We start from the raw sequence: 25,033 nt of genomic DNA on the forward strand, positions 1-25,033 counted from the left end.
CTAGAAATTGCGCTTAAAGAGATTGTCTTCACGACACCATAATAGAGAGGATGGGTCGGCATTAGCAGGCTGAGGTCCACGGACCATGCAAGGGTAGAAGCCTTGAGCAATGGCTTCGGACTTTGATTTGGGATGAAGACCTTTGTTTATAATATCTCCCCAGGGGCCCTTGATGGCATTCTTTTCAGCATATTCGTCAGTGACAAATTTGTACTTGAACCATTCCTCTGCCCAGTGTCTTCGAATCCATTGGATTCGGTTCTTGCGTTCCCCCATAGGTCTCTTAAGGATCTGACTTGTATAGCTCATAGAGATATGGTGGCAGGTCCTTAGCTGTGCTCCCACGGCGCTGTCTGCCGCCCTTCCTAACTGATCTCTCTGTTGCCATGAAGTTCAAACTGAATGGATTCAGAATGTGCAAAGGCTTCTGTCTGCTGGTCAGACAGGAACTGGCTTCGAGAGAATTGATGTGACGCTGTAAGAACTCTGCAAATGAATGCAGACTATGAGAACCAGGGGATTCTCCCACGGACAAGTACCTGTGACAGCATTAGAGATGCGAGGGAAGGGGAAGAGGTCATATGCATTCTCAGAAGATTTTGAAGATAAATCAGTTTAGAAGACATTGACCTCATATCGTGAAGACATTCACTCATATGATGAGAGTTGGTTCCAGATTTGTACGAATCCAAGAATAAGTACAAGTGAGGAATCTAACTACTTTGTGAAGCATAAGTGAATATACTAGGCATGTTATGAGATGCAGAACATGATAGATCCAAATTTGTAGGAACAGAAACCGCTTGTGGTTGAAAAGGATGAATCTATCGGATCAAAAGGACAGTAAAAAAGAGGTTTTATTTACCACACGAAGAACTACTAGACGGAGTAGAAGATGAGGCCGAGAAGTTCGATCTTCCGTGCCCTAACTTGGCGACGGAGGACACCTATGACGATGGCAGAGAACACTATGTCCGCGGCCGGCGTGAGGACGGCGTTGGTGAGGTCGCAGCAGCTAAGCGCTTCGTCGCCGGCGTCGTCGAGAGCTACCGATGGCGCTAGGGTATGTGCGAGAGGAGAGGTGGAAGAAGATATAATGACTGGGGTGTGGTGTCTATTTACAAGGACAGGGACGGCACATCATTATTACGCGGGTGCCCCTGGCGGTTCACATCTGAGGGACATTGGTGAACATGCAACACATTGGAAGTTGCTCCATGTTCCCACGCACGCCTGGATTGTCGGGTGGTCGTTCCCACTTCTCCGGGTTTAGGGTAAAAAGGATTGAGCATTTAAAATAGATTTAATGTTTGTCTCTGTGTCTTCTGCTAACAAGGACGCAGAGAAGACATTTGATGGTTTCTATAGAATGCATATGATTTGGATAGATAGATTTGAGAAGGGAGCATAGAGAGGTTAGGGTCCGATCACATTCACTTAGTTTAAAAGATTCAAACTAGAAGACATAGCTATACGTGAATGATGTAGAGGACAAAACACTAACATATGAATATATCCGAATAAGACCAAATCAATATTGTGAAGATAAACATGAAGTCATGTCTATATTGAAGACAAACCAAATGCAAAGACTTTGCAAATGTAACGCCAACAGAAAACACTCCAAACAAAAGTTTGGTGGTGGCATTACCCACCGTATAGGAAGTATTAGACCCAGACACGGCGTACAATTATCCTGGTGCTCCAAAGTCAAATTCCACGTTAATGTATTCACACTTAGAGTGTAATTCTTCATTAATTGAAGATATACGTTACTTCATGTATTGCACATCTAAGTCATCAACATGCATAAGTGTTAGGATGTGTGCCTAATCACAGGACATTTGAGGATACCAAGATATTTGGCTCACACCGCAACTTGCAAAACCTTTTCTCATCCAATGGCTTTGTGAAGATATCTGCCAGTTGCTCTTCAGTGTTGACGTGAATGATATCAATATCTTCCTTCATGACATGATCTCTGAGAAAGTGATGACGGATTTCAATGTGCTTTGTCTTCGAGTACTGAACTGGGTTGTTGGCAATCTTGATGGTGCTTTCATTGTCGCAGTAGAGTGGTACTTGCTTCAGATGGATACCATAGCCTTTGAGTGTTTGCTTCATCCATAGAAGCTGAGCGTAGCAAGATCCAGCAGCAATGAATTCAGATTCAGCAATGGAGAGAGATATACAGTTCTGCTTCTTTGAAGAGCAACAAACAAGTGATCGTCCCAGAAAGTGACAAGTTCCTGATGTAGACTTGCGATCCACCTTGTCACCAGCATAATCAGCATCCAAGAATCCAACTAGATCAAACTCTGAGCCCTTTGGATACCATAATCCTAGTGTTGGGGTGTAAGCCAAATATTGAAGAATTCGCTTCATAGCTAAGTGATGCGATTCCTTTGGTGCCGCTTGGAATCAGGCACACATGCAAACACTAAGCATGATATCTGGCCTAGATGCACATAAATAAAGTAAAGAACCAATCATGGAGCGGTATACCTTTTGATCGAACTCTTTACCATTGGCGCTAGGACCCAGATGACTTTTGGTTGGCATTGTCACCGTGTAACCTTTGCAGTCTTGCATTCCAAACTTCTTCAGGCAGTCTTTGAGGTATTTCTCTTGAGATATGAAGATGTCGTTGCCTTGCTGCCGTATTTGAAGACCAAGGAAGAACTTCAGCTCACCCATCATGGACATCTGATATTGCTCTTGCATCATGTGTCCAAACTCATCACTATATTTTTGATTAGTGCAGCTGAAGATAATGTCATCCACATATATTTGGCACACAAACAGTTCACCATCATATGTCTTCATGAAGAGTGTGGGATCCAGGGAACCAGGTTTGAAGCCCTTGCTCTTCAGGAAGTCTTTGAGTGTGTCATACCAAGCACGAGGGGCTTGTTTGAGGCCATACAGTGCCTTATTGAGCTTGTATTGAATGCAAGTGAGCATGTGTATAATTTAGTGTGTGATTTGAAGATCAAAACACATGGCAATATGCCAAAAAAAGTACCCACCTACCAGAGCAGGAGAATTCATACACCATGGCCTGCATACGACTAGGAACCCAACCGTTCATGGGCCAGGATGCAGGCCCGTGGTGCAGAATATCTCTGCTGCTAGTGGGCCCCACGGGGAAGAGGGGAGAAGAGTTAGGCAATGTACTGCCTGCATATGATAGGAGCTTGGGAGGGGAGTCGCAGACGGGTATATAAACCGGTGCAGTGCTCTCTCGCTTGGCGAGGTGGGACTAAACTCCCACCACCCCATGGCCGTGCGCTGCGCTATGCCCTGTGCGACTCTGCTATGGGCCCAATTCGGGCGGGCTGGCCCAAGGCAGCCTTACCTGCGCGCTGATCTATTTTATATTCTCTTTGTTTTTCACTTCTTAACTCCAAAATTTCCTTTTCTGTTTATATTTCTAATATTAAAATCAAATCTCTTCTCTATATTTATTTCTAAGAGTGTTTACTAAAATTAAAAAATATGCCAAATTCTGTTGTGTTTTATTTCATTTGTTCATTCTCTTTTTTATATTGATAATATGTACGAAATATAATCTAAAATGGTGTGTTTTATTTGAATTCTTCGTTCTAATATTTCTTATCTTTATTATATTTGAAATATTTTTAGTTTGTAAGATAAAATGTTTTGTTTTCTTCCACTTCTTCATTCTAATATTTTTTCACTTCTTTATATTTGAAATATTTTCAAAATGTAAGATAATATGTTATCTTTTATTTCACTTCTTCATTCTAATAGATCTTATCTTTTTTATATTTGAATTATTTTTTAATTGTAAGATAATATGTTGTCTTTTATTGCACTTATTCATTCAAAATTTTCTTCTGTTTTCTATATTCTCCTCTTTTCTTTGTTCTGATAGTTATAAATTTAAATATTGTATGATATAGTGTTGTCTTTTATTTCACTTTTCATGGTTGTCTTTCCTAATTATAAATTTTCTTTTCTGTTTCATACTTGAAATATTATTAAATCAAATCTAGTTTGGACAATCGCATGTATGCCTCCACTTGCGGCATGTACTAAAGGCAGGTTTTTCTTCTTGGTCTCACCAATTGATACCAAACTTTATGCACACCCACGATGAGCATAGCAAGCATGCATGGAAACTATCATTCATTTCTGACACTCGATGCATTTTGTAGGCGTTTTGCAGCGATAAAACCCTAGAACAGTGCCCCGACATGACACAACGTGTGTATTATGTCCAAGTTTGTGCACACCTTGCCTGGGGGGCCACATTGGACATGCCCACATGCTCCGAAAAAGTTGGGGTAATCTCATGCATGCCTCCACATGAACAATGTACAAGCCGGACCATTCGGGTTTGCCGGAGGGCAAGATTGAAAGAGGTTTTCCTTGCCTGTCCCACCAAATGATCCCAAACTTTATGCACACCCTACCATGACCATGGAATGCATGTGGGAGTAGAATTCATACACCACGGCCTCATTTTTCTTGAAATCCCATTAATAGCCATGTGTATTACATGTAAGTGAGCATGTGTAAAATTTATTAGGTGATTTGAAGGTCAAAACATTAACTTGTCATATATACAAAAAAATGTGTATTGAATGCAAGTGAGCATGTGTATAATTTAGTGTGTGATTTGAAGATCAAAACACATGGAAATATGCCAAGAAAAGTGCCCACCTACTAGAGCAGGAGAATTTATACACCACGGCCTGCATACGACTAGGAACCCAGCCGTTCATGGGCCAGGATGCAGGCCCATGGTGTAGAATATCTCTGCTGCTACTAGGCCCCACGGGGCAGAGGGGACGAGAGTTAGGCAATGTACTGCCTGCATATGATAGGAGCTTGGGAGGGGATTCACAGTCGGGTATATAAACCGGTGCGGCGCTCTCTCGCTTGGCGAGGTGGGACTAAACTCCCACCACCCCACGGCTGTGCGCTGCGCTGTGCCCTGCGCGACTCTGCCTTGGGCCTAATTCGGGCGGGCTAGCCCAGGTTCCGGGGCACTGATCCATGGGCACCTATGGGACCGGCGGGCCGGGTCCCTTTCGGTTCGGCAGGGGCGGAGATCGTGCAAAGAGCAAATCGAGGCGAAGCACGCGAGCGATTTACCCAGGTTCGGGCCGCACGGATGCGTAAAACCCTACTCCTGCATTGTGGTTTTGTATTGATTTCTAGCTCGGGAGCGCGGAGTGCTATAGTACACACCAGCGGCTAGCAAGACCGAGCGTGAGTGTTCGAACTGGCTAACCCCCCTCTATGTTGCACACGGGCCTCCTTTTATATGCTCAAGGGGCTACCGACAGGTGGCAACGGAGGTAAAGGGCAAAAATGGAAAGGTGCTGTGGTAGGCACAGATACCTGCTACAGTGTATCATACCTAACCCTGACGGCAGGGGACAAGGGTCTTAAATGCCCGTCTGTGTCGCCTAAACAGTGCGAAAAGGGACCGCCAGGGACGCCACCATTCGCCACGATGGCGATCTTGTCAGCGCCGCTTGCCACCGCACGTCCCTAGCTGCACAGCCTTCCGCCACGTACGCCTGGAAGGGCCCCAGAGCGACACGTTGGTGGATGTGCTGGAGCGCGGGCGTGGAGAGGTGGCTTGCCGCGGCAAGCGCCTTGCCGCGGTCGTTGTCTTGTCGTGTCCGGGAGCTTGTCGCTCACTGGGTCTTGCCGGACCGCGTGGTGCACCGCGGCAAGTTCCTTGAAATGCCTTGAGTGGCCTTCCCGGCAAGCTCCTCTTGTCGGGGTCTTGTCTTCTTGACTTGGACACTTTGTTCTTGAATGGCTCCAAAGGAACCACGGAGGATCTTGGCGGTCACCCGGCAAGCCTTGCCGCGGGATGCTGCGACTGCCCGTGCACAAGTTCGGGATACTAGGGTACCCCTACTCTAGTACACCGACAGGAGCCCCCAGGCCTGGGCCATACACGGTGCCGAGCGCTGTTGGGCTAGGCCCAAAACAGGGCACGGGCACGTGCGGCCTAGGTTACGCCGTATCTCACTCCGTATCCACCACGCCCTCCCGAACGGCACGCGTTGAATGCGGCATCGTGGGAGAGGTTGTGGGGGTTTCTTTATTCGGAAATGCGGAACGTCCGCCCCCTCCTCCTTCTTAAGCAGGGGAAACAAGGGCAGTTGGCCCACTCGCCCGTTGCCGTTCCCAATCTCAGAAATCTCCGCCGCTCCCTTGCCTCCCCAAAGCTGAGAGAGAGAGAGCAGCGCTCCGCCCCCCATCGCCACTAGCACCACCAACGCGGTCGACCTCCTCCACTACTTCCGCCATGGCTCCAAAAGCCGACAAGGGGAAGACCGTGAAGACGACCGAGGCGCAGCGGCTCGCGGCGCTGCGGAAGGAGCGGTCCGTTTCCCCCCCCCCCCCCCCAAGCTCGGCGCGAAGGAGCTGAGGGAGAACTACTATCTGTTCTGGTCGGCGGAGACGCGCGCGCATCCGCGCACAAAGGTTCTCCCCGCTGCCGCTTGGAAGAAGGCTCTGAATGGCTACCCCTTCTTCACATTGTTCTTCTATTGCGGGCTCTGCCCGCCCTTCTCTGTTTTCTTCTGCGACATCATGAACACCTATGGATTCCATCTCCTTGACTTCACTCCCAACGCCGTCCTGACAATGGCAGTTTTCGCACACCTCTGCGAAAACTTTGTCGGAGTCCTTCCCAACGTAGCCCTCTTCCGCCACTTTTTCATACCCCGAGTAGAGAGAGGAGAGCTCTATCCGGCGGGATTGCCTGGATCTCAAGGCCCGGCAAGAAAGAGACCTATCTGGAGGGAGAATTCCGCGGCAAGTGGGAGGAGTGGAGAGCTGATTGGTGCTGGATTGACGAGGAGAGCCCGCAGCCATTTACCATCCGACGCCGAACCCCAGTAGCACGTGGCAGCGATTGGAGTGACATGACTCCGGAGGACGCCAGGCTGAAGATTGCCGTCACCAGGATCCTGCGCCCGAGGCTTGCCGGGCTTACTGTTGGCGCTGTTGGCGCAGACTTCCTTCGCCACCGCATCGCCCCCTTGCAGGAACGGGGGAGGCCCACTTGGGAGTTCAAGAACGCGGCAGACATCATGAGGCTGCGGCCAGGCCTCAATTACAACTTCACAGTCCTGGAGCTCAACGTGATGCTGCAGGAGTTGTTCAAATATGACCCCCAGCATCCCGAGGTGTTCAGGTTGCCGGGGGGCGTCGTGCCTTTGTGCAACAATTCCGCGCTCGATCGCATCCGTGCAATGATGCCGGAGTGCGACTCGCACGAGATTGTGCCAACTTGGCAGGAGCCTGCAGACGAGGTCATGCAGCAATTCTTCGACGACTTGGTGGAAGTGCCAATCCGCCTCGACGAGAAGGACGGCCTCACCCGCGACACCACGGATGCGGAGACGGCGCTCATCGCCACTAGGCTGGAGGAGGCAGCGGCAGCCGCAGCCGCGGGCGAGTTCGGGTTCACTGCGGAGGAGGCCGATGCAGCAGAAGCGGCAAGCCGTGTCGAGCGAGGGGAGCCTGCCGGCAAGAAGGGGCTTGCCGGGCAAGACACCGAGCCGAGCGAGCCCGCCAAGGACACGAGCGGCTCGTTGCAAATCGACTCTTCTTCCACCTCGTCTTCAGACAGCTCACCAGAAGCAGAGCCTCCATCCCCACCAAGAAGGCGCCTCCGCAAGGTTGGTGACGTGGCGGAGCGGCAAGCGGGCCAACAGTCGCCACGCCGCGTGACACGCTCGACCACGGCAAACACCGTTGCCGCGGGAGCGCCTCATGCTACGACGGCAACTGGAGCGGAGTCTAGCCGGACCACCGCTTCAGTCCCTGCCGCTTCTCACGCCGCGGCGGCAGCCGGAGCGGGGTCGTCTCAGACCACCGCCACTGCTCCCGCCAAGCGGCCAAGGGAAGCTTCTCCTCCGCCTCCTCGCGCCGAGCGCGCGCCAGGCTTCGACTTCTCCGCGTTAAGCTCCGACGAGGAAGAAGAAGAAGAGTAAGCTTCTCTTGTTGTACTTGCATTTCTTCAACTCTTGCTGTTGGTCTTGTTTCTCACTTGCTTTTCCCTGAATCTGTTCCTCTTTAGGACTCTGGCCCAGAGAGCGGCAAAGAGAGCTAAGGCCCCGGTGATCAACATTGAGGACGAGCCCACTGCGACAACAGGTGGCGCGCCCGAGACAACCTTGCCGGAGCCGGCGACTTTCCTCCATGGCAGCCCCCAGCGTAAGTGTGTGAATTATTTTCCGCGGCGAGGCGCGCATGGGTACTTGTCTTTGCTGATATCTGCTTGTTGACTTGTGTAGGAGCCGAGCAGCCCCACCAGGAGCCAAGGGAGAATCCCCCGACAAGGGAGAATTCTCCGGCAAGGGAAGGCCTCCCGGTGAGGGAGAAGTCTCCGGCAAGGGAGGGTTCTCCGGCGAGGGACAGCGCCAGCGGCGCCCCGACGACGGAGACCACGACCGCAGAGCCTAGTGCAGGTACTCCCCTTGCTTCAAAACTTCCCTTGGATCCTTCTTTTCTTGATCTTTATGAGTTTCTGCTGGATTCTGTTTGACTCTTCTCCCCTTTTCCGGCCGTCAGATCCATCCACTGCGGAGCAGATGGAGACAGAGGTCGCCGCCGACGAAGCTGCCGGTGCTGGAGACGCCACCGGCACAGAGGCCGCCAAGGCTGACGCCGCAGCAACTGGCGAGGAATCTGGCGATCGTACTGACGGCCCAGAGGCCGCAGGAGCGCCAGGCGCTACGCCGACTGCCGACCCATCCGCCGAAGCCGCAGCGCCAAGTTCCAAGGATCCCCAGCCGGGCGTTTATTTGAAGGCCGGCGACGACGTCTTCATCAATCTTCCCTGGGCATCAAGCTCCAGAGCGCCGGTCGAGGGGGTGGTCTTCGACGGAGAAGTGCTCGCCTCCGCGGGGCTAAAGCTGGTCGACGCGCCAAGCAGCAGCAGCAACGAGCCCGAAGAAGAGCGGCTGCTGCGTAGGTTGATGTCGCTCTACCGCGCGCGACAAGCCAAGCTGGAGTCCCGCGAGGCGCTTGTCGCGAAGGCGGGAGCAGACATTGAAAAGCGTGCAGAAGAGCTCGGGGGTTTCCACTGGGAAGCCCTCCGATCCCTGGCGGAGGAGCGGGAGCAGCTCGCTGAAGCGCGGAAGGTCTTTCTCCTCGAGAAGGCTGAAGCCGAAGAGCGCCAGCGACTTGCCGCTGTGAAGCTAGCCACGGAAGAGGGCGAGCTGGCGCAGCGGAAGGTCAATCTCGACGCCCATGAGGAGGAGCTTGCCTCGCGCGAGGAGAAGCTTGGCGGAGCCCTCAAGCAAGCGGAGGACGCTGCCGCCACCGCCGAGACCGCCAAGGAGGAGTTGAAGACGAAGGTGGCGCGGCTGGAGGCCAATCTCTCCGAGAAGGGAAAGGAGCTCAGCGTCGCCAAGGCCTCCAACGTGGATCTTGAGTTGAAGCTAACCACTTTGACCAAGACTCTGGACAGTGCCAAGAAGCGGGAGGCGGCCTTGAAGGAGGAAATCAAGGCCGACAAGGCGCTGCTGGAGAGCGCTGCCACCGCCCAAAACACCTTCAGGGAGACTGTGACGCACTGGACGGAGAGTCTGGTGAACGCTGCCACAGATATCGACAAGGAGCTGGCGCAGCTGGGGATGGAAGATCTTGGGTATCCCTTCGACGACAACCTCCAGCCCAGCGCCAAGCTCGTCCTATTCTTCAAGGGCGTGGCGACGGCCCTTCAGCGACTCCGAGAGAGGATCCCCAAGCAACTAGCTGACGAGTCGCGCGAGATCTGCGCAGGAGCCCTCGAGAAAGTGTTGATGAAGGTGGCCTTCCGCAATCCAGGCCTCCGCCTCACCAACATCCTCAGGTCCTTGCCGCCAGAAGCTGATCTGGAGGAGCTCAAGGCCCTTTTCGCACCCATTGTGGACAAGGTGAGCGGGATCAAGCGGGTCGAAGGCGATCGCGTAGATTAGGCCGCTCATTTCTTCTTTTCTTGTCGCTGCCCATCATGTCATGAAAACAATCTGTTAGAGCTGTGACAAGCTATCTTTGTAATGTAACTTGATTGTGGGCAATGATTGCAACGTTACTCCCTTTACTTGATTCCTTCCTTTGTATGTTTTTGCCCTACGCTTTTAGGGAACTTGCCTGTGCAGGCACCTGAGCCGCGAGCGCTGAGTGCGGAACGTCAGCAGCCTGCTGGCGGTGCCGCTACCGGCAAGAAACCTTGTCGCAACTACTTGTAGCTCACTTAAGTTGCTGAGCGAACTCGAAACAAAGTAAGTGCGCTAGCGGCTCACTTAAGTTGCTGAGCGGACTCGAAGCAAAGTAAGGGCGCTAGCAGCTCACTTAAGTTGTTGAGCAGACTCGAAACAAAGTAAGGGCGCAACTAGCTATGAGTTGGTTCCTCCGCGCACAGGTTTCCCATACAAAGTGTGGTCGTTCAAGGGAGATAACTTAAAATTTAAAAAATTTGATTGCTCAAACTTTGGCAACTTAGCTTTTCTGTTGTTTGCTTCCCGGCAAGGCGAAACTTTCTTGAACGACGCCTGGCCCATACCATCCATCGTCTTCTCCTTTCCCCCCGGCAAACTTGTGGGCGAGGGGAACCTTGCTTTCAAAAGGAAGAAGAGACAATACAGATATGGAGCTTTACGGCTCGTTATTGCTTACCGTGGAGTAGGTGCTGCACAAAGTGTCAGATCATATATGCCAGAAAATAGAAAGCATAAAATTGACAAAATGTGCGGAGCACATGAGCTTTACTTATGCACGGGATCTGCGCCCGGCTTTGTACAAAGGATTACATGCAACAGCGGCAAGACTTGTACAAAAGGTGGTTGCCGGAACAGGTTCCGACAACCGCGCCTTACGGGTAAAACTTACGAAGATGCTCAATGTTCCAGGAGTTACTCACCGGAATGCCATCTTCGGTCTCAAGGCGGACAGCGCCAGGCCTAGTGACTCGTTTCACCCGGTAAGGGCCTTCCCACTTCGGCGTCAACTTGTTGGAATTCTTGGCAGATTGAACGCGCCGAAGAACAAGGTCGGCTTCCTCGAGACTTCTGGAGTTAACTTTGCGGCTATGGTAGCGGCGCAAAGCTTGCTAGTAGCGAGCAGCTCGCACAGCAGCCTGAAGACGGTCTTCCTCAAGGAGCAGCGCGTCATCTTGTCGCAGCCGCTCTTGCTCGAGCTCATCATAAGCGAGCACTCGAGGTGACCCGTATACGAGTTCCGTGGGGATAACTGCCTCTGCTCCATAGACTAGAGCAAAAGGTGTCTGTCCAGTGGCTCGATTTGGCGTCATTCTGATCGACCAAAGAACCACCGGCAGCTCCTCGATCCAGTTTCTTCCGCACTTGTGCAGCTTGTCAAAAGTTCTGGTCTTGAGCCCGCGCAGCACTTCAGCATTTGCCCTCTCCGCTTGACCGTTGCTTCTCGGGTGAGCAACAAAAGCGAAGCAGACCTTGGCGCCAAGATCTTGGACGTACTGCGTGAAGGTGTGGCTCGTAAATTGCGTGCCGTTGTCGGTGATTATCCTGTTAGGGGTCCCGAAGCGGCAAACAATCGACCTGAAGAACTTGACTGCTGACTGTGCTGTCACCTTCCTCACTGGTTCCACCTCCGGCCACTTTGTGAACTTGTCGATTGCAACGTACAAGTACTCAAAGCCCCCGACAGCTCGGGGAAAGGGGCCGAGGATGTCGAGCCCCCAGACCGAAAATGGCCAGGATAAAGGGATCGTCTGGAGAGCTTGAGCTGGTTGGTGTATCTGCTTGGAATGAAACTGACACGCTTCACACTTGGTTACTTGTGCAGTTGCATCCTGGAGGGCTGTTGGCCAGAAGAAACCTTGCCGGAAAGCTTTACCGAGAAGTGCTCTTGCGTCAATGTGGTGACCACATATGCCTCCATGTATTTCTGCCAACAACTTTTGTCCATCTTCCCGGGGAATACACTTCAATTTCACACCGTTGAGTATTCTTCTGTACAGTGTCTTGTCGACAAACTGGTACATACTTGACTGCCGGGCTACTCTCTCCGCTTCTTCTTGCTCTTCGGGAAGTCCTCCTGTCTGAAGGAAATGGACAATCTGCTGTGCCCATGCTGGAGCTTGTGGCTCGACAACAAGGACTAAAGGCAAATCTGCTGCTGCGGGAACATCCGCTTCCACGGCAAGAACCTGCGGCTCTGCCGGAGCTTGACGTTCCCCGACAAGCTTGCCGGAGCAAAACTTGTCGGGAGCTTCTGCTTCAACGGAACAAACCCTAGGGCTTGCCGGAGCATCTTGCTCCTCAGCGCTCTTGGTGTTGATCTTGGAGACTGCTGCGGGAATATCCGCTTCTACGGCAAGAACCTGCGGCTCTACCGGAGCGTGACGTTCCCCGGCAAGCTTGCTGGAGCAAAACTTGTCGGGAGCTCCTGCTTCAACGGAACCAACCCTAGGGTCTGCCGGAGCAGACTGCTCCTCAGCACTCTTGGCGTTGATCTTGGGGACCTTCTTGGCGGCGGCTTCGGGAAGCTCTGCCGGCAAATAGTCACCAGAAACCAACTTCCTCTTCTTGCTCTGTCCAGTTGATGGCGTTACGGACGGCTGAGTCAGCTTGAGCACAAAGATCCCTGGTTCCACAGGTAACTTAAGTGCGGCACACTTTGACAGGCCATCTGCAATGGCGTTCTGAGCTCTTGGAACATGCTCCATTTGTAGGCCGTCAAAGTGTTCTTCTAGCTTTCTCACTTCGTCGACGTAAGCTTCCATCAACGGACTCTGATAACTCTTGTTTACTTGGCGGACGACAAGCTGTGAGTCACCCCTGACAATGAGCTTCTTGATCCCAAGGTCTTCCGCGATCCGGAGACCGGCAAGCAAGCCCCCATATTCTGCAATATTGTTCGTTGCTTGCTCCTTGGGGAAGTGCATCTGGACTACATACTTGAGGTGCTCACCGGTGGGTGCGACAAGCAGCACGCCAGCGCCGGCGCCTTGCAGCGAAAAGGAACCATCAAAGTACATCAGCCACTCTTTGCTTGCTTCCTTGTCGGGGATGCTCGTTTCTGGAATTTCTTCATCTGGTGTTGGCATCCATTCTGCTATGAATTCTGCCAATGCTCTGCTCTGGATAGTTGAAGTGCTTTCAAATTTGAGGCCAAAGCTTGACAGTTCCAGTGCCCACTCAACAATCCTGCCCGTCGCTTCTGGATTCTGCAGTATCCTCTTCAGCGGAAAGCGAGTGACAACTGTGATCTCATGTGCTTGGAAGTAATGGCGCAGCTTTCTCGAGGCCATGAGAAGGCCGAAAAGCAATTTCTGCACACCAGAGTACCTTGACCTAGCCCCCTGCAGAAGGGAACTGACAAAGTAAACTGGGCGCTGCACCATCTTCTTGTGTATCTCGTGGTGTATCTGCGCAGATCCATCTTTGTCGGGACCAGAGCTTGTCGGGGAAGCTCCCTGCTTGTCGCTGGATGCGCTTGTCGCGGTTGCTGGCTCATCATCTGCCTCCCTCTCTGCTACTAACGCAGCACTAACCACTTGATTGGTTGCCGCTATGTACAGCAGCAACTTCTCTTGTGGCTTAGGTGCGACAAGTATTGGAGGGGAGGACAGGTATCTCTTCAGGTCTTGCAGCGCAGCCTCCGCTTCCGAAGTCCATTTCATTGGACCTGCCTTTTTCAATAATTTGAAAAACGGCAGGGCGCGCTCAGCAGACCGAGAGATAAACCTGCTGAGAGCAGCCACGCAACCGGCAAGTTTCTGTACATCCTTGACGAGCTTTGGTGCTTCAATCTGCTCAATGGCCTTGATCTTGTCGGGATTGGCTTCAATTCCCCGCTGAGACACGAAGAACCCGAGAAGCTTGCCGGAGGGAACTCCAAACACACACTTCTCTGGGTTGAGCTTGAGGCTGATCTTGCGCAGATTTGCAAAGGTCTCGTCTAAATCTTGAATCAGGGTTGCTCTGTCCTTGCTCTTGACCACTATATCATCCATGTAGGCTTCCACATTTCTGTGTATTTGTGACTCAAGAGCAACATGGACTACTCTTGCAAATGTCGAACCAGCATTTTTTAATCCGAAAGGCATCCGTACGAAACAGTACGTGCCACATGGAGTAATAAATGCGGTCTTCTCCTCATCCTCTTCTGCCATGAAGATCTGATGATATCCTGAGTATGCGTCAAGAAATGAAAGAAAATCACATCCGGCTGTGGAGTCAACAATCTGGTCAATGCGCGGCAAAAGAAATGGGTCTTTGGGACAAGCTTTGTTAACATCGGTAAAATCGATACAAAGTCTCCATTTCCCGTTTGCCTTGCGCAAGACTACAGGATTGGCCAACCACGTGGGATGGAGCACTCCTATGACAAGGCCTGCTGCTTCCAGTTTCTTGATCTCTTCTGCAATGAATTCTTGGCGCTCCACTGCCTGCTTCCTGACTTTCTGCTTGACGGGCCGCGCTTGGGGACAAACGGCAAGGTGGTGCTCAATCACTTTCCTGGGAACACCGGGGATGTTAGACGGCTGCCATGCAAACACGTCGACATTTGCCCGCAGGAAAGTAACGAGCGCGCTTTCCTATTTAGGGTCAAGCGTGGCACTGATGGTGAAGGTACCACCAGTGCCGTCCTCCTTGGCGGATACCTCCTTCGTCTCTGGCGGAGCTGCCATCGTCTTCTTGCACTTGCCGGGATCGGCCCAGGAGGATATGGAGTTGTCCGGCAAGTGCATGAGCCAGGACCTGACGTTGGGCTTGAGCACCAACGGGAAGTAGTTGGCAAGGATCTTATCGTCCCGCCCCCCAGCAGCTTGCACCGCGATGGTGTAGATGCTGAGGAACTCCGACGGATGCGACTTGCCGTTGTACTTCTCTGGTACATCTGGTTTGAAATTCTTCGTACTGGGCCACTGGACTTGCCGCAGCTCATGAGTGAACGCAGGGCAACCTACCGCGTACGGCAAGTCGCCTGGTTCCCCTGGCGCATGCATGTCAACAGAGGGCCCAGCGCTGGTCTGATTGACGCCGCGCTTCTCTCCGGCGCTCGATGCGAGTACGAGCGTCTTCTTGTTGTCGTTCTTGAAGAACTTGGCGCTGATCGCGACGAGCTCGCGGATCTGACGATGCGGTGGAGTCGCTGTCGAGGTGGACCCGGCGAGTCGGCGATCTTGGCCTTCGGGGTGGAGAGTGCACAGTAGTTGCACCCCCACTAGTCTTGTCGTCTCTGGCTCGTGCCTGGCTGGCTTGCCGCGGCTGAGACGTGCTCGACTGCCGTGGAGTGTCGCCGTTGGCGAAGCCGATGAGACTCTGGATAGTGGCCCTCCAGTCGTCGATCTTGTCCGCCGCTGGAGGGTAGTCTAGGAGCAGCTGAGCTCGCGCCAAAGCTTCTGCTGCGGTGGCGGGTGGCGATGGCGAACGGTGCGAGGAGCGGGATATGCTCGGACTTCTAACTACGTTAGAAGGAGCAGTATCTCGTCCAGGCGACCGTGTCTCGCTCGCGCCAGCAGGTTGACGTGCATGGTGGTCCTGAGCGCTCCGAGATCCACCAGCTCGATCTTGATCTAGCGAACGCATGGTACCGTGAGTACCATGACGCTGCCGGTCCCGCGCCTCCTGAGATGGGCGCGATGCATGCACGGACGCCGAGGTCTTGGAGTGTGCCCGGTCATTGTGGGAGCCGGCTACGCCGTCGATGGGCAGCGCAGCCTTGTCCTGGGACCTGGCAGCACCGTGAGTTCCCTCGTCGACGCGTGTCCTTCCGCCGGTGCCTGCCTCACCAACCGTTTGCTCCGGCGGTGGCTGGCTCGGTGCGGACGGAGCAGCTGCCTCCGAAAGTTTCTTCTTCGGCGGCATGTTCATGAAGGTGATGAAGATCTAGCTCGCGAGAACGCCGGATCTGGTTCACACAACTTCGACGCCCCCCTACCTGGCGCGCCAAAGATGCCGGGGCACTGATCCACGGGCACCTATGGGACCGGCGGGCCGGGTCCCTTTCGGTTCGGCGGGGGCGGAGATCGTGCAAAGAGCAAATCGAGGCGAAGCACGCGAGCGATTTACCCAGGTTTGGGCCGCACGGATGCGTAAAACCCAACTCCTGCTTTGTGGTTTTGTATTGATTTCTAGCTCGGGAGCGCGGAGTGCTACAGTACACACCAGCGGCTAGCAAGACCGAGCGTGAGTGTTCGAACTGGCTAACCCCCCTCTATGTTGCACACGGGCCTCCTTTTATATGCTCAAGGGGCTACCGACAGGTGGCAACGGAGGTAAAGGGCAAAAATGGAAAGGTGCTGTGGTAGGCACAGCTACCTGCTACAGTGTATCATACCTAACCCTGACGGCAGGGGACAAGGGTCTTAAATGCCCGTCTGTGTCGCCTAAACAGTGCGAAAAGGGACTGCCAGGGATGCCACCGTTCGCCACGATGGCGATCTTGTCAGCGCCGCTTGCCACCGCACGTCCCTAGCTGCACAGCCTTCCGCCACGTACGCCTGGAAGGGCCCCAGAGCGACACGTTGGTGGATGTGCTGGAGCGCGGGCGCGGAGAGGTGGCTTGCCGTGGCAAGCGCCTTGCCGCGGTCGTTGCCTTGTCGCGTCCGGGAGCTTGTCGCTCACCGGGTCTTGCCGGACCGCGTGGTGCGCCGCGGCAAGTTCCTTGAAATGCCTTGAGTGGCCTTCCCGGCAAGCTCCTCTTGCCGGGGTCTTGTCTTCTTGACTTGGACACTTTGTTCTTGAATGGCTCCAAAGGAACCACGGAGGATCTTGGCGGTCACCCGGCAAGCCTTGCCGCGGGATGCAGCGACTACCCGTGCACAAGTTCGGGATACTAGGGTACCCCTACTCTAGTACACCGACACCAGGGCAGCCTTACCCGTGCGCTGATCTGTTTTATATTCTCTTTGTTTTTCACTTCTTAACTCCAAAATTTCTTTTCTTGTTTATATTTCTAATATTTAAAATCAAATCTATTTTTTCTATATTATTTCTAACAGTGTTTACTAAAATTAAAAAACTATGCCAAATTCTGTTGTGTTTTATTTCATTTGTTCGTTCTCTTTTTTATATTTCCAATATTTATGAAATATAAACTAAAATGTTGTGTTTTATTTCAATTCTTCATTCTAATATTTCTTATCTTTATTATATTTGAAACGTTTTTAGTTTGTAAAATAAAATGTTCTGTTTTATTTCACTTCTTCATTCTAATATTTGCTCTCTTCTTTATATTTGAAATATTTTCAAAACGTAAGATAATATGTTATCTTTTATTTCACTTCTTCATTCTAATAGATCTTATCTTTTTTACATTTGAATTGTTTTTTAAATGTAAGATAATATGTTGTCCTTCCTAATTATAAATTTTCTTTTCTGTTTGATACTTGAAATATTATTAAATCAAATGTAGTTGGGACAATTGCATGCATGCCTCCACATGCACCATGTACTAGAAGCAGGTTTATCTTCTCAGTCTCACCAATTGAGACCAAACTTTATGCACACCCTACGATGACCATGGCAAGCATGCATGTCGAGTATCGTTCATTTTCGACACTCGATGCATTTTCTAGGGTTTTTCCGGCGACAAAACCCTACAACACTGCCCCACGTGACGCAACGTTCGTTTTGTGTCTGAATTGGTGCACACCTTGCCTGGAGGACCACATTGGCCATGCCCACATGGTCCCAAAAGTTGCGGTGATAACGCACAAGTATAGGGGATCGCAACAGTTTTATAGGGTAGAGTATTCAACCCAAATTTATTGATTCAACACAAGGGGAGCCAAAGAATATTCTCAAATATTAGCAGTTGAGTTGTCAATTCAACCATACCTGGATAACTTAGTATCTGCAGCAAAGTATTTAGTAGCAAAGTAATATGGAAGTAATGGTAATGGTAGCAAAAGTAATATTTTTGGGTTTTGTAGTGATTGTAACAGTAGCAACGGAAAAGTAAATAAGCGAAGAACAATATGTGAAAAGCTCGTAGGCATTGGATCAGTGATGGAGAATTATGCTGGATGCGGTTCATCATGTAACAGTCATAACAAAGGGTGACACAGAACTAGCTCCAATTCATCAATGTAATGTAGGCATGTATTCCGAATATAGTCATACGTGCTTATGGAAAAGAACTTGCATGACATCTTTTGTCCTACCCTCCCGTGGCAGCGGGGTCCTAGCGGAAACTAAGGGATATTAAGGCCTCCTTTTAATAGAGTACCGGACCAAAGCATTAATACATAGTGAATACATGAACTCCTCAAACTACGGTCATCACCGGGAGTGGTCCCGATTATTGTCACTTCGGGGTTGCCGGATCATAACACATAGTAGGTGACTATAGACTTGCAAGATAGGATCAAGAACTCACATATATTCATGAAAACATAATATGTTCAGATCTGAAATCACGGCACTCGGGTCGTAGTGACAAGCATTAAGCATAGCAAAGTCATAGCAACATCAATCTCAGAACATAGTGGATACTAGGGATCAAACCCTAACAAAACTAACTCGATTACATGATAAATCTCATCCAACCCATCACCGTCCAGCAAGCCAACGATGGAATTACTCACGGACGGCGGTGAGCATCATGAAATTGGTGATGGAGGATGGTTGATGATGATGATGGCGACGGATTCCCCTCTCTGGAGCCCCGAACGAACTCCTGATCAGCCCTCTCGAGAGAGATTAGGGCTTGGCGGTGGCTCCGTATCGTAAAACGTGATGAATCCTTCTCTCTGATTTTTTTTCTCCCCGAACACGAATATATGGAGTTGGAGTTGAGGTCGGTGGAGCGATAGGGGGCCCATGAGGCAGGGGCGTGCCCTGAGGGTAGGGCGTGCCCCCACCCTCGTGCCCAGGGTGTGGGCCCCCTGGCCTTGATTCTTTCGCCAATATTTTTTATATTTTCCAAAAATAAGCTCCGTGAAGTTTCAGGTCATTTCGAGAACTTTTGTTTCTGCACATAAATAACACCATGGCAATTCCGCTGAAAACAGGGTCGGACCGGGTTAGTTCCATTCAAATCATGCAAGTTAGAGTCCAAAACAAGGGCAAAAGTGTTTGGAAAAGTAAATACGATGGAGATGTATCAACCCCCCCAAGCTTAAACCTTTGCTTGTCCTCAAGCAATTCAGTTGATAAACTGAAAGTGATAAAGAAAAACTTTTACAAACTCTGTTTGCTCTTGTTGTTGTAAATATGTAAAGCCAACATTCAAGTTTTCAGCAAAGATTATGACTAACCATATTCACAATAACATTTAGGTCTCATGTTTACTCATGTCAATGGCATAATCAACTAGCGAGCAATAATAATAAATCTCGGATGACAACACTTTCTCAAAACAATCATGATATGATATAACAAGATGGTATCTCACTAGCCCTTTTTGAGCCCACAAAACATAAATGCAGAGCACCTTTAAAGATCAAGGACTGACTAAACATTGTAATTCGTGGTAAAAGAGATCCAGTCATAGTCATACCCAATATGAATTAATAGCAATGCATGCAAATGACAGCGGTGCTCTCCAGCTGGTGATTTTTAATAAGAGGGTGATGACTCAACATAAAAGTAAATAGATAGGCCCTTCGCAGAGGGAAGCAGGGATTTGTAGAGGTGCCAGAGCTCGATTTTGAAATAGAGATAAATAATATTTTGAGCGGCATACTTTCATTGTCAACATAACAACCGAGAGATGGCGATATCTTCCATGCTACACACATTATAGGCGGTTCCCAAACAGAATGGTAAAGTTTATACTCCCCCTCCACCAACAAGCATCAATCCATGGCTTGCTCGAAACAATGAGTGCCTCCAACTAACAACAGTCCCAGGGGGAGTTTTGTTTGCAATTAATTTGATTTGATTTGATTTGCATAAAGCATGGGACTGGGCATCCCGGTGACCAGCCATTTTCTCGTAAGTGAGGAGCGGAGTCCACTCCTCTTGAGAATAACCCGCCTAACATGGAAGATAAGGACATCCCTAGTTGATACATGAGCTATTCAAGTATGCAAAACAAAATTTCATTTGAAGGTTTATAGTTTGGCACATACAAATTTACTTGGAACGGCAGGTAGATACTGCATATAGGAAGGTATAGTGGGGTCATATGGCATAACTTTGGGGTTTAAGGAATTGGATGCACATGCAGTATTCCCGCTTAGTACAAGTGAAGGCTAGCAAAAGACTGGGAAGCGACCAACTAGAGAGCGACAACAGTCATGAACATGCATTAAAGTTAATATGCACTGAGTGCAAGCATGAGTAGGATATAATCCACCATGAACATAAATATCATGAAGGCTATGTTGATTTGTTTCAACTACATGTGTGAACATGTGCCAAGTCAAGTCACTCAAATCATTCAAAGGAGGATACCACCCCATCATACCACCTCATAACCATTTTAATAGCATGTTGGCACGCAAGGTAAACCATTATAAACTCCTAGCTAATTAAGCATGGCATGAGCAACTATAATCTCTAATTGTCATTGCAAACATGTTTATTCATAATAGGATGAATCAGGAACGATGAACTAATCATATTTACAAAAACAAGAGAGGTCGAGTTCATACCAGCTTCTCTCATCTCAATCAGTCCATCATATATTGTCATAATTGCCTTTCACTTGCACAACCGAATGATGTGAATAATAATAATAATAATAGTGCAGGTCCATTGGACTAAGCTGGAATCTGCGAGCATTCAATAAACAGGAGAAGACAAGGTAATATGGACTCTTGGTTAAATCAACAATATTGCATATAAGAGCCACTTCAACAATTTAATCATGGTCTTCTCCTAACGACCCCCAAAGAAAAGAAAAGAAATAAAACTATTTACACGGGAAAGCTCCCAACAAGCAAAAGAAGAACATGAAATATTTTTGGGTTTTCTTTTTAATTATTACTACTACAGAAAGAAAATAAACTAGCTAAAAGCTACTACTAGTTTTATGGTTTTTCTCAAGGTTTATCAAACACACAAGAAGAAAGCATAAAAACAGAAGGAAAATAAACTAGCATGGATATTACAGTGAAAAAGTATGGGCACCGACATTTAGCAATGAGTGTGTAAATGTAAATGTAATGTCGGTGAGAAATACGTACTCCCCCAAGCTTAGGCTTTTGGCCTAAGTTGGTCTATTGCCACGGCTGGCCTGGCGGATATCCAAAGTTGTAGTTGGGGTCGTACTGAGATGCAGCGGTCATTGCATCGTTTGCTGCAGCTTGGAGGCGAGCTATCTCAGCCCTCCTCTTATACTCCTCCGCCTCCTCTCTGGTTATAAAATATCTCCTCTTTGCCTGAAAGTCAAAGAAAGTAGAGGCAGGGAGAGCGACATGATAGGTGTGTCATCTGTCAAAGATTAGTCGGTACTGGAGGAACTGATCGTTCCTCTCAACAAACTGATGACGAACCATAGCCTCATAATCTAAATAAGCCGAAGGCAACTCAATATCATCCTCACATATGGTTACACCAAGAAAATTAGCTAAACGGATTGCATAGATTCCACCAAAGAAATCTCCATTAAATCTATTATTATGCAACCTACGTGCAACAATGGCTCCCAAATTATAATGTTTATCTCCTAACACAGCACTCCTGAGAACACTGAGGTCAGGGACACATATGTGACATGCTTCATCCTTACCATTTATGCACCTACCTATGAAGAGAGCAAAATAATGTATAGCAAGAAAATGAATGCTCCCTATGGTAGCTTGAGCTATGTCTCTAGATTCCCCCACAGTTATACTAGCAAGAAAATCTCTAAATTCAGATTTGCGGGGTTCACTAGTGCTACCCCATTGTGGAAGTTTGCAAGCGGTAGTAAAATCCTCTAAGTCCATAGTATAAGAATTTTCATAAAGATCAAACTGGACAGTTTGAGAATTACGTGAAGATGAAAATTCAAACCTCCTCACAAAGGAACTAGTGAGATAGTGGTACTGGCGGCACTTATCGGCCTCGAAGCTCTCAAGACCAGCATTACACAAGTATGCGTTAAATTCTTCCTTAATTCCAGCTTGATCCATGAAGTCCTCCGAAGGCCACTCACAAGGTCGTACTGGAGCGTCCCTTGGTGGTTCATCGTCAGCATCGCGCATTGCAAGCTTGGGTCCTTGCTTCCTTGAAGAACCACCTTGGTACATTTTCCTAAACATATTTCCTCCTCTGAAAAATTTCTGAAATTTTTTGTAACTTCAAATAAAAGTGAACCAAACTCAACAAAATTGATAGCAACTACTCCTACAAGTGCCTAGGGCCTACATCATGCATTAGAACTACTTGGGACCATATAAATTTGACATACAAGCTCAAGAACATTGTCACCTAGGCAGCACAAATTTGCAAAGAACAAAGCACTAGAACAAAAACTAATTGGACCAATGGACGAGTCAAATACCAAGGAACAATCCCCCAAAGCAGTTTTGTGAGAGGTGCTTTGAGCAAGGAGATCGAAAATCGCACCAAAATGAGCTAGAACTCATGCTTGAGCTGGATGGTGATTTTTTGGGAGGAAGAAGAAGTGTGTGGGTGCAGGGATAAGTGGAGGGGAGCCACCATGGACCCACGAGGCAGGGGGCGCGCCCAGGGGGGTTGGCACGCCGTGGATCCTCGTGCCTAGGTACTTGCTCCCCTGCTATGTTCTCAGTGCCAGATATTCTCAAATATTCTAGAAAAAAATCATATTTCATTTTCGGGGCATTTGGAGAACTTTTATTTTCGGGGTATTTTTATATTGCACGGATGATTCAGAAAACAGACAGGAAATACTATTTTTTACTTTATTTAATCTAAATAACAGAAAGTAAAAGGAGGGTACAGAAGGTTGTGCCTTCTAGTTTCATCCATCTCATGCTCATCAAAAGGAATCCACTAATAAGGTTGATCAAGTCTTGTTAACAAACTCATTCCGAATAACATGGAACCAGAGAAATTTCGAATAACACTATGTTACCTGAACGGGGATATGCACATCACCAATAATAAGAATATCATATCTCTTTTTGACAGTAGGTAGAGGAAATTCAAAACCTCCAATAATAATCGATGGAACTTTTCCAATAGAATTTATACTGTGAACTTGAGGTTGTTTCCTCGGAAAGTGTACCGTGTGCTCATTACCATTAACATGAAAAGTAACATTGCCCTTGTTGCAATCAATAATAGCCCCTGCAGTATTCAAAAAGGGTCTTCCAAGAATAATAGACATACTATCGTCCTCGGGAATATCAAGAATAAAAAAGTCCGTTAAAATAGTAACGTTTGCAACCACAACAGGCACATCCTCACAAATACCGACAGGTATAACAGTTGATTTATCGGCCATTTGCAAAGATATTTCAGTAGGTGTCAACTTATTCAAATCAAGTCTACGATATAAAGAGAGAGGCATAACACTAACACCGGCTCCAAGATCACACAAAGTAGTTCTAACATAGTTTATTTTAATGGAGCATGGTATAGTGGGTACTCCTGGATCTCCAAGTTTCTTAGGTATTCCACCCTTGAAAGTATAATTAGCAAGCATGGTGGAAATTTCAGCTTCCGGTATCTTTCTTTTATTTCTAACAATATCTTTCATATACTTAGCATAAGGATTCATTTTGAGCATATCAGTTAATCGCATATGCAAAAAGATAGGTCTAATCATTTCAGCAAAGCACTCAAAATCCTCATCATCCTTTTTCTTGGATGGTTTGGGAGGAAAAGGCATGGGTTTCTGAACCCATGGCTCCCTTTCTTTACCATGATTCCTAGCAACAAAGTCTCTCTTATCATAACATTGATTCTTTGATTGTGGGTTATCAAGATCAACTGTTGGTTCAATTTCTACATCATTATCATTGCTAGGTTGAGCATCAACATGAACATCATCATTAACAATATCATTAGGTTCATATTCATTACCAGATTGTGTTTCAGCATCAGAAATAGAAATATCATTTGGATTCTCAGGTGGTTCAACAATAGGTTCACTAGGAGCATGCAAAGTCCTATCATTTTTCGTTTTCTTCATTTTAGAAGGACTAAGTGCATCTATATTATTTCTCTGAGAATCTTGCTCAATTCTCTTAGGATGGCCTTCGGGATACAAAGGTTCCTGAGTCATTTTACCAGTTCTAGTAGCCACTCTAACAGCATAGTCATTATTCTTATTATTCAATTCAATGAGCAAATCATTTTGAGATCTAAGTATTTGTTCTACTTGAGTGGTAACCATAGAAGCATGTTTACTAATGAGTTTAAGTTCACCCTTAACTCTAGACATATAATCACCCAAGTGTTCAAGCATATAAGAATTGTGTTTTAATTCTCTACCAAAATAAGCATTGAAGTTTTCTTGTTTAACAATAAAATTGTCAAACTCATCTAAGCACTGTCTAGCAGACTTATAGTGAGGAATATCACCTTCATCAAATCTATAGAGAGAATTTACCTTTACTACCTGTGTTGGGTTATCAAGACCATGTGTTTCTTCAATAGGTGATGAATTATGATTATATATTTCTTCAATAGGCGGTAAATTAAGACCATGTATTTCCTCAATAGGAGGTAAATTCTTAACATCTTCAGCTTTTATACCTTTTTCTTTCATAGATTTCTTTGCCTCTTGCATATCTTCAGGACTGAGAAATAGAACACCTCTCTTCTTTGGAGTTGGCTTAGGAATAGGCTTAGGAGTTGGCTCAGGAAGTGTCCAATTATTTTCATTTGTCAACATATTATTCAATAGAACTTCAGCTTCCTCCGGTGTTCTTTCCCTGAAAACAGAACCAGCACAACTATCCAGGTAATCTGTGGAAGCATCGGTTAGTCCATTATAAAAGATATCAAGTATTTCATTTTTCTTGAGAGGATGATCAGGCAAAGCATTAAGTAATTGGAGAACCCTCCCCCAAGCTTGTGGGAGACTCTCTTCTTCAATTTGCACAAAATTATATATTTCCTTAAAGCAGCTTGTTTCTTATGAGCAAGGAAATATTTAGCACATAAGTAATAAACCATATCCTGGGGACTAC

This window comes from Triticum urartu, chromosome 5A (genome assembly GCF_056163025.1).
Source record: "Triticum urartu cultivar PI428250 chromosome 5A, HENAU_Tu73, whole genome shotgun sequence".
In the NCBI taxonomy this organism is placed as follows: domain Eukaryota; kingdom Viridiplantae; phylum Streptophyta; class Magnoliopsida; order Poales; family Poaceae; genus Triticum; species Triticum urartu.